Source organism: Macrobrachium rosenbergii, chromosome 33, assembly GCF_040412425.1.
Source record: "Macrobrachium rosenbergii isolate ZJJX-2024 chromosome 33, ASM4041242v1, whole genome shotgun sequence".
NCBI lineage: Eukaryota > Metazoa > Arthropoda > Malacostraca > Decapoda > Palaemonidae > Macrobrachium > Macrobrachium rosenbergii.
In genome coordinates this window covers 12,027,501-12,037,500 of record NC_089773.1, presented here as the reverse complement: position 1 = coordinate 12,037,500, position 10,000 = coordinate 12,027,501, and the positions used below count along the sequence as shown (strand labels likewise).

Below are 10,000 nucleotides of genomic sequence, written 5' to 3'. Positions count from 1 at the left end.
AGTATTATTCACTTTGAAAATGCTCTAAAATTGGGGAATATTTGCAGATATTACCAATTAATTCTTATTGAACGAAGGTATTTTTATGTCATTTTGTAAAAAAAATAGTTTTCAATTGAATGCCATATTTCAATATATCCTTCTAACAAAAATTGTATCAATGCATTTTTCAACTTTCGTTGAAAGAATATATTTGGTTTTAATGAAAAACTATTATTAAAATAAGTTCGTTTTCTGATTGACGAGAAAAAATTCAAATTAGTCGAAAAGCTTTTTATATCTCTAAAATCGTACCAAATAGTAAAATATAAGTTGAAATAAGAATGAATCTATTTCAGAAAGCCAAAAAAGAATTCACTGATCTTTTTAATATCTCCAAGATTTGGTTAAATACGAGATAAGAATTAATCTCCATTAAAAAGCAAAATAAAAACTCACTGACCTTTTTAATATATTGGTTAAACACAAGATAAGATTTATCCTCCCTTAAAAAGCAAAAAAAAAAAAAAAAAAAAAACTAGCTGATCACTTATACCCAATCTCGCCATTCACAAAGCATGGTGACTCTAAACAAAACACGAAGGTAAAAAGTCGTTTTTTTTGTCTAAGCACCCTCGAGGCCTTAGCTGAAAGAGACCTCGAAATTGGTCCTTTTTAATGTTCGTGTTGACACACCAAGGTGATCCTATCGCAGGATATCAAGAGAAGGATTTGAAAAGCGGTGTCCTTTGGGCTTTTGGGGATCCTGGTTATTATAATGTTGACTCTGGGGAGTATGAATGGGGATTGGTGTAGTAAATTGGTTGTTGGGTCATGGATTTTAATCTTTTTGACAGGGAGGTATAATTCTATCATTTTTATTGATGGTACTTTATATTCATGATTTTTTAAAAGTAATATTCACACACACACATATATACATGTGTGTGTGTGTATTTGTACACATATGTATATATATTTATTTATTATATATATGTGTGTTTATATATATGTATATATGTGTATATAACATATTTATATACATGCACACATACATATATGCGTTCATATTCCCATACATGTGTATTACAATCCAACAAAAACCCTTTCACTTTTCAACAATCATAAAATCATACGATTATACATTAAACTTCACCAATTCTTACGCAACAGAGACTAGAATCGACCTCCCTTTAAAAAAAAAGAGAAAGATAAGAAAAAAATAAGCTTTTTAAACAGTCCATAACTCCTACTTTCACCCTCTGATCTCTCTGAAGAGACGTCTCGAACTGCAATTACTGTTTGCAGGAACCAGGATACAAAAAAATAGGTTCAAAAGTTATGGAGAGAAAATGTTCAGAGGAGAAGATATTTTTATATAAAAATGGGAGATGTTTGACGTTCTAAGAACCACGAGAAAGTAAATCTAGCTAAGAAGATAAGTGGAAATATTATATACAAAAAAGTTAATATGGTATCTAGTAACTTAAGGATTTCATGTAAAATGTCTAATGACTTTTTTTAAAAGATTGTATAAAAAGTCCAAAAAATTAAACAGTTTTTAAATATTAGAGAAATACTTGAATTAAAATACACAAATTCTGTAATTAAAAAGAAACTAATTTAACCTTCAAAGGTTTATAAAAAGTAATATGTAGATTTTTAATAAAAAGAATTAAAAATAAAAAAAATTCATTAAATTCTTGAGTGTCAGCAATCTTAAGAAGACAGTTTTCAAGAATATATAATATATTAAACATGCCTGCTTGTAGGAAGGATATCTCTAAAAATATTATATGAGAAAAGCATTCAACAAGATTTGACTTATAATTTAGCTTAGAGACGCTTGAAAATATAATAGATATGAGACAAAATAACATAATGACAGTAATATGAAATGATTATAATTAAGGAGGTTTAGTCTGTAAACAAAAAACAATAAATTCTTAGAAAACATAAAAAAAAAAGTTTAATAATTTTTACATCCACTGCACAATTCCTGACCTAAATTCCCATCTTAGAAACGTACGAAAAAAAAAATAAAAAAAAAAAAAATAAAAAATCTATATCTGAACCAAAGACCCATTTTCCAAAGAAACCTCACTGAATCAAGGAGGAAAAATGAAAACGAAAATCAAAAGAAAATCATCGGGATATCTTCTTTCTCAGTCATTTACTCTTATTCTGAAGCTTCCGCTCTTCAAGGGGGTTCCCCAAGGGGCATGATTGGGGTCAAGTCAGGCTTAGTGGATGGGCCATTTGGCCACGGGGGCGGGGGTTTATCATCAGTTGTTGCATTTTAATAATCGATATTCTATGTGGTTCCCAGATGCCTAACGAGGGGCGGGCTGGTGGCAAAAGTACCGATAATAGGGCTCTCTCTCTCTCTCTCTCTCTCTCTCTCTCTCTCTCTCTCTCTCTCTCTCAGACACACACACATACACATGACTGAAAGTAATGCTCAGTTTTTCAGTGTTTCTTGGATAAGTAAGATTCTCTCTCTCTCTCTCTCTCTCTCTCTCTCTCTCTCTCTCTCTCTCTCTCTCTCTCAGGACTGAAAGTAATGTTTCTTGGATAAGTAAGACTCTCTCTCTCTCTCTCTCTCTCTCTCTCTCTCTCTCTCTCTCTCTCTCTCTCTCTCTCTCTCTCTCTCTCTCTCTCTGGGCTGAAAGAAAGTAATATTCAGTTTTGGAATTTTCCTCGAGCAAATGCAATTATTCTCTCTCTCTCTCTCTCTCTCTCTCTCTCTCTCTCTCTCTCTCTCTCTCTCTCTCAATAACTAAATTAATCTATTTCTCAACAGTCTTAAATAACTGCATTCATTTACTTCAGAACTTTCAATTAAGTTCTCTGACTGACATGGAAGTGTTAACGAAAATTACTAAGTCTAGAATAAAATCCACATATCTATTTTTAATTCCTATCACACGATTTCATCCAGAAAACTACACGAGCGAAATCTATCATGACAGAAAGGCCAAAAATAGTATCTGATATTAGCTTTTTGCTAAGAATTTTATAACTAAATTTATGGACTGCGTTCGTGCGCGCGCGCGAACACACGCCCGATTAATATATCTGGTTTTAGTCTTTCGTCTCTTGGTCAGTGACAAATTGAAATATCGCTGGTTTTAGTGACAGGTCGACAATTTATAATTCATATTCATATTCAGCCAAGTATTACAAACATACCAGTTCATATTCATATTTCATATTCACCCAAGTGTTACAAACTTACCAGTTCATATTCGTATTCATATTCACCCAAGCGTTACAAACTTACCAACCAGCTATCATGGTGGAGATAATCTATATAGATTTTAAGTACAAAAATCGAAAATCGACAATTATATTTACAGCAGAGCCGATATCGACCTATATCTCTCTCGATAGCCGAGTGGTTAAAGTCACTGTATACCGGTGTGTCTAAACCAGGCAACTGTTCGAATCCTTCCCGGTACAGAAGTGCTTACATATATATATATATATATATATATATATATATATATATATATATATATATATATATATATATATATATATATATATATATATATTTCTAGCCATAAAAATTTTAATTTTCCCTCATTCACTTAAGTTCAAAAAATTCTAGGCTCAATCAACTCTAGGATCAAAAAAACTCTAGGCTCAAAAAAATCTAGGCTAAAAAAAACTCAAGACTCAAAACACTCTATGCTCAAAAAAACTCTAGGCTCCAATACTCACCGTTAGTTGCTATCAGCAAAACTCTCGATCTGGGCCAGAGCCTAACTTGTCTGTGCTTTCATCATCAAGAGGATTGTGGTGTCTGCCAGCTTCACAATCTCTGGTATTCTCTGGTCGGCGTCGTCAGGAAATGTGGACTCGTTAATGGTCATATCTGTAATGGCAATAAGATATTCTAGTTATTCCAAACCATTATGAAATAGTGTTTTCGGAAACTGTATTGATACCTTTCTCCTCTGTGCTTAGATGGGCATAAATGTGTTTCCAAATTATCGATAATTCAGCTGAATTATCGGATAATAACACAACAATAGTTATAGGAGACAATAATGGTTAATAATAACACATTGTATAATCAGTATGAGACAATAACTGTTATTCTCAATGATAGTTAACTGCGAAAACACAAGAAAAATGATCAACAATTCAGCTGAATTCATCAGAAATAACACACTGTATAATCTGCGATGGTTATAGGAGACAATAATGGTTGATAATAACACATTGTATAATCAGCATACGTGACAATAACTGTTATTCTCAATTATAATTAACCGCAAAAAAACACAAGAAAAATTATCAACAATTCAGCTGAATCCATCAGAATAACACACTGTAAAATCAGCAATGATTATAGAAGACAATAATGGTTATAATAACACATTGTATAATTAATATAGGTGACAATAACTGTTATTCTCAATGATAATTGACCGTGAAAACACACAAGAAAAATTATCAATAATTCAGCTGAATTATCAGATAATAACATACTGTAAAATCAGCAATACTTATAGGAGACAATAATGGTTAAGAATAACACGTATAATCAGTATAGGTGACAATAACTGTTATTCTATACGTTAATTAAAAGCAAAAACACAAGAAAAACATTTACGGAACCACACGAAAAAACATTGTCTCCTACCACCCACCCCTCCCCAAAAGTACCCTCCCCCCCCCCCCGTTATCAAATTAACGATGCATTTTTCTATTACCAAACACGACTCCTTATCTGAGGGCACCAGATGGTGTTGGAACGTACTATAAGCCCCCCACAGCTTCTGCAACTTTGCCAATTATCTCTCCACAGAAAAAAAAAGAGTGAAAAAAATATGGAAGGAAAAAAATGGGTCGTTTGTCTTCTGTGTACCAATTTTTTTTTTTTTTTCGTTTTAAGCCTGGAGATAAAAGTTCCTTGGGAAGAAGGTGAATGGGGATCTGGGCTCTGTTGTTAATGAGAGAGAGAGAGAGAGAGAGAGAGAGAGAGAGAGAGAGAGAGAGAGAGAGAGAGGGGTGGTTAGAGTTGGAGAGAGAAAGCTAGAGAAAGGGAGGGAGAGAGTGAGGGTGAGAGAATGAGAAAGAAGGAGAAAATGAGAGAGAGAGAGAGAGAGAGAGAGAGAGAGAGAGAGAGAGAGAGAGAGAGAGAATGTTTCACAAAATATGTTACAAAAAACTTTAACATTCTCATACAATTAAAACGATTCTCTAACCATAAAACATCACTAATGAAGATCATTTTATCCTTTATCTCCACTTCCAATACTTATAACAACGTATTGAAGATGTATTCAATTTATATTATAACAAAGTTAATATCAGTCTACTTAAATAGCCCTACTTATAAAGTAAACTCATATTCTGTACACTGCTCTTTCAATAAACATCAAACTAAATTAATTAAAGATAACAATAAGTACGAACATCATAATACGCATTTCAGTCAACTGGACCAGAACGAATTACAAACCTGAAACGTAAAGCATATTCCAAATTTCTAAATACACGATTTATCACAAACAAATCATCAAAATTTACTGTGACAATATACTTCGAATCGTAATGAAAATGTACAATTCATTCATTCAATTACAGAACCCCTTATCGATACAACCATACCTTGCAACATTCAAGTGTAATTGATAGACCATAAACCCAATGACAGTCTCTCCTTCCTTACACAATGAATTCGTCCAATATTTCTCAGCGTTGTAAGAACAAACAGAGAAAGGGTGAGACGCAGATCTTATTTACATGTATTTACATCTAAATTGGTCTTTTGGGCGTAATGATAAACTGCCAAAGTGCTGGGATCTGGGATAGAATGAGTATGTGGATGAGTAAAGGTTGGTGTTTGTAAGGGAGTGAAATTGATGAACAGAGTAAAGAGTAATTGTAGGAATAGGTGAATAAGGGAATGAAAATATGGACTGCCTATAATCAGAATTATTCAGGGAGAGTTATGAATAAAATATATATAAATGGTCAAATCCGAATGATAAAAATGTCGATATGAATGAGATTATGATAATGAGTAATACCTTTAATTAGTAGTACTCTGAATTATAAAAAGCTGATGTGAAAATATACATATATAAGTGATGCAATAAAAAAATTGGAAACAATAAAAAAACTTGTTAGTTAAATTACATATATCGAAGAAAAACAGTAAGAAAGAGAGAAGTAACTGAATACTGAATAAATAAATAAAATGAATATGCACCTGTTGGACATTTGCATATTTAATTACTGACTAGTTATAAAATATGAATGTAAATTTAGTTCTTGGCGGAAAGGAGGAGAAAGTGAATGGATCTTGACAACAGAATATAAATATTAGTAAGAATATAAGGTGAAAATCAGCAGACTTTTTTTTAAATTTTAATCAATTTTATTCATTATCATTATTAAAATTATCAGTGTGGATAAATATGTCGTTAGATAAATATCAAATTAAATATTCAAAAACGAATAAATAAATAAATAAATATAAATTCAGGCCTCTGTTAAATTTTTTATCCTGGTAATATAAAAAACAAATAAAAAATGCGCCGAAGTTTCTTCAGCGCAATCGAGTTTTCTGTACGGCGTATGATCAAGGCTACCGAAAACAGACCTATCTTTCGGTGGTCTCGGTATAATGCTGTATGAGCCGCGGCCCATGAAACTTTAACCACGGCCCGGTGTTGGCCTATCCTATACCGTTGCCAGGAGCACGACCATGGCTAACTTTCACTTAAAAATGAAGACTATTGAGGAGGCTAGAGGGCTGCAATTTGGTATGTCTGATGACCGGAGGGTGGATGATCAACATACCAATTTGCAGCCCTCTAGCCTCATTAGTCTTTTAGATCCGAGGGCGGACAAACAAAGTGCGGACGGACAGACGAAGCCGGCACAACAGTTTTCTTTTACAGACAACTAAAAGCTGACTGAACATCGGGGCTACAATCCCACCTCCCGGAAAATCCCATTATTACGTGAAACCCGCTCCCCAAACAAATACTTCTCAAAAAATTAATCTGAAAACAAGTTTAGAGCCAGCTCCCCCAGCCATAAAAAGATTAGGACACTGAATGAACGGTTCTGGGAAACAAGGGTCTCCCATTCTCCCAAAAGAGGACTCCCTAGTCCCCCCTCCCAACACCCAACTCTGGGTAAGTTCCCATTTTTTAAAAAGACTGAAGTCTTCGCGTGGAAAAGAATGGGAAACGTCTCCATGGATTACGTTCCAACATTTTTTTTATGGCGTAGATGAATACAATGGTATGGGAACCCCCCGCCCCCCCAACCAACGGCCACCACCCTCCCCCAGGGTAGTCAGTGTTTACATTCGTATGGTTGGAATTTTGATGGTAAGGGTGGATAATAATAATAATAATAATAATAATAATAATAATAATAATAATAATAATAATAATATTTATCTTTATCTTTCTAGCTCAGATAAGGATAAAATCGAGGCATCTCAATAATAATAATAATAATAATAATAATAATAATAATAATAATAATAATAATAATAATAATAATAATAATAATAATAATAATAATAATAATAATAATAATAATATCAGTAGAAACACAGGTAAAATCAATAGTAGCAGGGACAATTACAATAATAATATTATTAATAGTAGCAATAGCATTTCTGTTTTTCGTCACAGGAAAATTTTCACTAAAGCCAAGGAGAGAGTATATGAATAAAACACACTTTTAAAGGTATGTTTTTTCCTCATTAAGCTGGAACCATCTTTGAATTATTATAAGTGTAAATAAATCCTTCATATTAAAAACAGATGATAAAAAATAATTTTATCTCTATTCATGATCATATGTCAGTAAATTGTGCCTCCACAAACTTGAAAAATAAAAACTTAGTAACTGTATTCAGATGGTAACTGAGTACCATAACTGTTCACATAAAATTGTAAAAAAACATCTTCTTATCTATTTACCATTTCAGAAATAGTAAACCAGAATTGCTTAGATACATAAACCATACGACTTTCAAAATCATAGTCATTTTCAGAGTATGTAAATGTACAACGTACTGTAAATATTTAGGCATTCAATAAAATCCTAAATTTCACGTTTCACTTCACACAGACATACACCATTATCCTTCTTATATACGAAGGGTATGAAGTGGTCTCATAACGCATTACCATCCATATGTGGCCTGAACACGACAATGCTAGTCGACAGGATTGATATAATGGGAAGATTTGTCAAATTCCTACCCAGCCGCCGTGGGTAAAGTCTACGGTTTCAGCGCGCCACATTTCACTATCACCAAGGGGGATTTCTCGCGAGCAGATTGTATACATTATGTCTCCTCTGGGATTGGCAGAATCCAATCAGATCGATTCGTAGATTGGGGAAGGATTTGTGAGTAAATAGATAAATGAACGTATAAATATACTGATGAATATATAAATAAATCAATTAATAAATAAGTATAAAAACAATATATATATATATATATATATATATATATATATATATATATATATATATATACACACACTGTTTTAATACTTATGGCATTGAACATAGCTGAAACAAAATCTAAGACGCCAATTTCTGTGATTCAAAATCCCCTTTTTAGTATTTTATTTTTCATTTATCCACGTTTTCATTCAATGAACTTTCTCTCGATATCAAAGAGTCCCTGTACCGATCTACGAATAGGTCTGATTGGATTCTGCTAATCCCAGAGATATATACAATCTGGTCGAGAGGAATTCGCCTGGGTGAGTGTGAAATATGGCGTGAAGATCCCGTAGAGTTTATTCATCTCGGGTGGGTGGGTAGGTATTTGATGAATTTTGCTATTATACAATTTCTGTCGACTATCATTGCCGTGTTTAGACCAAATATGGATACCTTAACGATATATTCTAGATACATATATAACACAATAATAATAATAATAAAAATATAATAATAATAATAATATTAATTATTATTATTATTATTATAATAATTATTATTATAATTATTATATACATTAGATGTATGTTACATGCAACATCAGTAACAGAATAATTATAATAATATCCATAATAACAATAATACAATAATTTAGATGTATAATAATACATGCAATAATAATAATAATAATAATAATAATAATAATAATAATAATAATAAAAAGCCATTATAAACTAAATATCCATAATAACAATTCATTCATCTTTACACCAACGTGAATTTTTTCACCACTTTAGTTTCTAGTGATAATAATTTTTAAATAATAATAATAATAATAATAATAATAATAATAATAATAATAATAATAATAATAATAATAATGTTCTCATCAATAGCATCTTCCCTAAGAATCCAGTTAATCCCACGTTTCGTCTGGGGATTCCGCAGCTTCAGCCAGAGTAAAGGCGAGTTAATCCCACGTAATAAATCTCCCCTAAACCGAACTATTTATGGCAAATCAGTATGGGTCTTCAAACTTAAGCTGAGTTTGTTTGTCATTCTAAAGGTGCTTTAGGGAACCCGTGACGTCATCAAGGGGGGTAGGTTTAAGAATATTAACTGAGGTTTAAGTTTTCACTTATTTTTTTTACCTGATTTCGTTTCTTGTTTTTTTCATGTGGGGTAATTTTTTTTTTTTTTTTTAAGAAATTAGAAAGTTAGTTGTTTAAGGAAAATGTCTCAGAAATTAGAAACGTAATTATTCAATGGTAAATATTATTTGGAATTGATAAAAAAAAAATTCCCTTACATCAAAAAACAGAAAAGAACGACAAAAAAACGGAAAACTTGAACAACAATAACCTCTCTTAAAAATGATGATTTTAAATAATACTCAATAATAAATAATTATTTTAAAACCTCTGAAATAATTCCCAAAAGCAATCGCCTCCCTAATTTCTAAAAAATAAAAATAATCGCCTACATGAAAAAATACACGACCAAAAAAAAAAATATATAAATAAAAATCCTACAATTACCTTTCCTAAACTAAACATCTATTAACCCCCCTGATGACGTC

The 10,000-nt window shown here is 31.9% G+C and overlaps 1 protein-coding gene across 5 annotated transcripts in view; it reads right to left on the bottom strand.

Moving 5' to 3' along the window:
* LOC136855930 (lachesin-like) overlaps window positions 1–10,000 on the bottom strand; it is a 460,516-nt gene that overhangs the window by 82,761 nt on the left and 367,755 nt on the right. For all 5 annotated transcript variants that reach the window (XM_067133427.1, XM_067133430.1, XM_067133428.1 and 2 more), the window contains one exon: window positions 3,706–3,859. The gene's annotated coding sequence lies outside the window, so the exon portion shown is untranslated. The remainder of the gene's footprint in view (window positions 1–3,705; window positions 3,860–10,000) is intronic.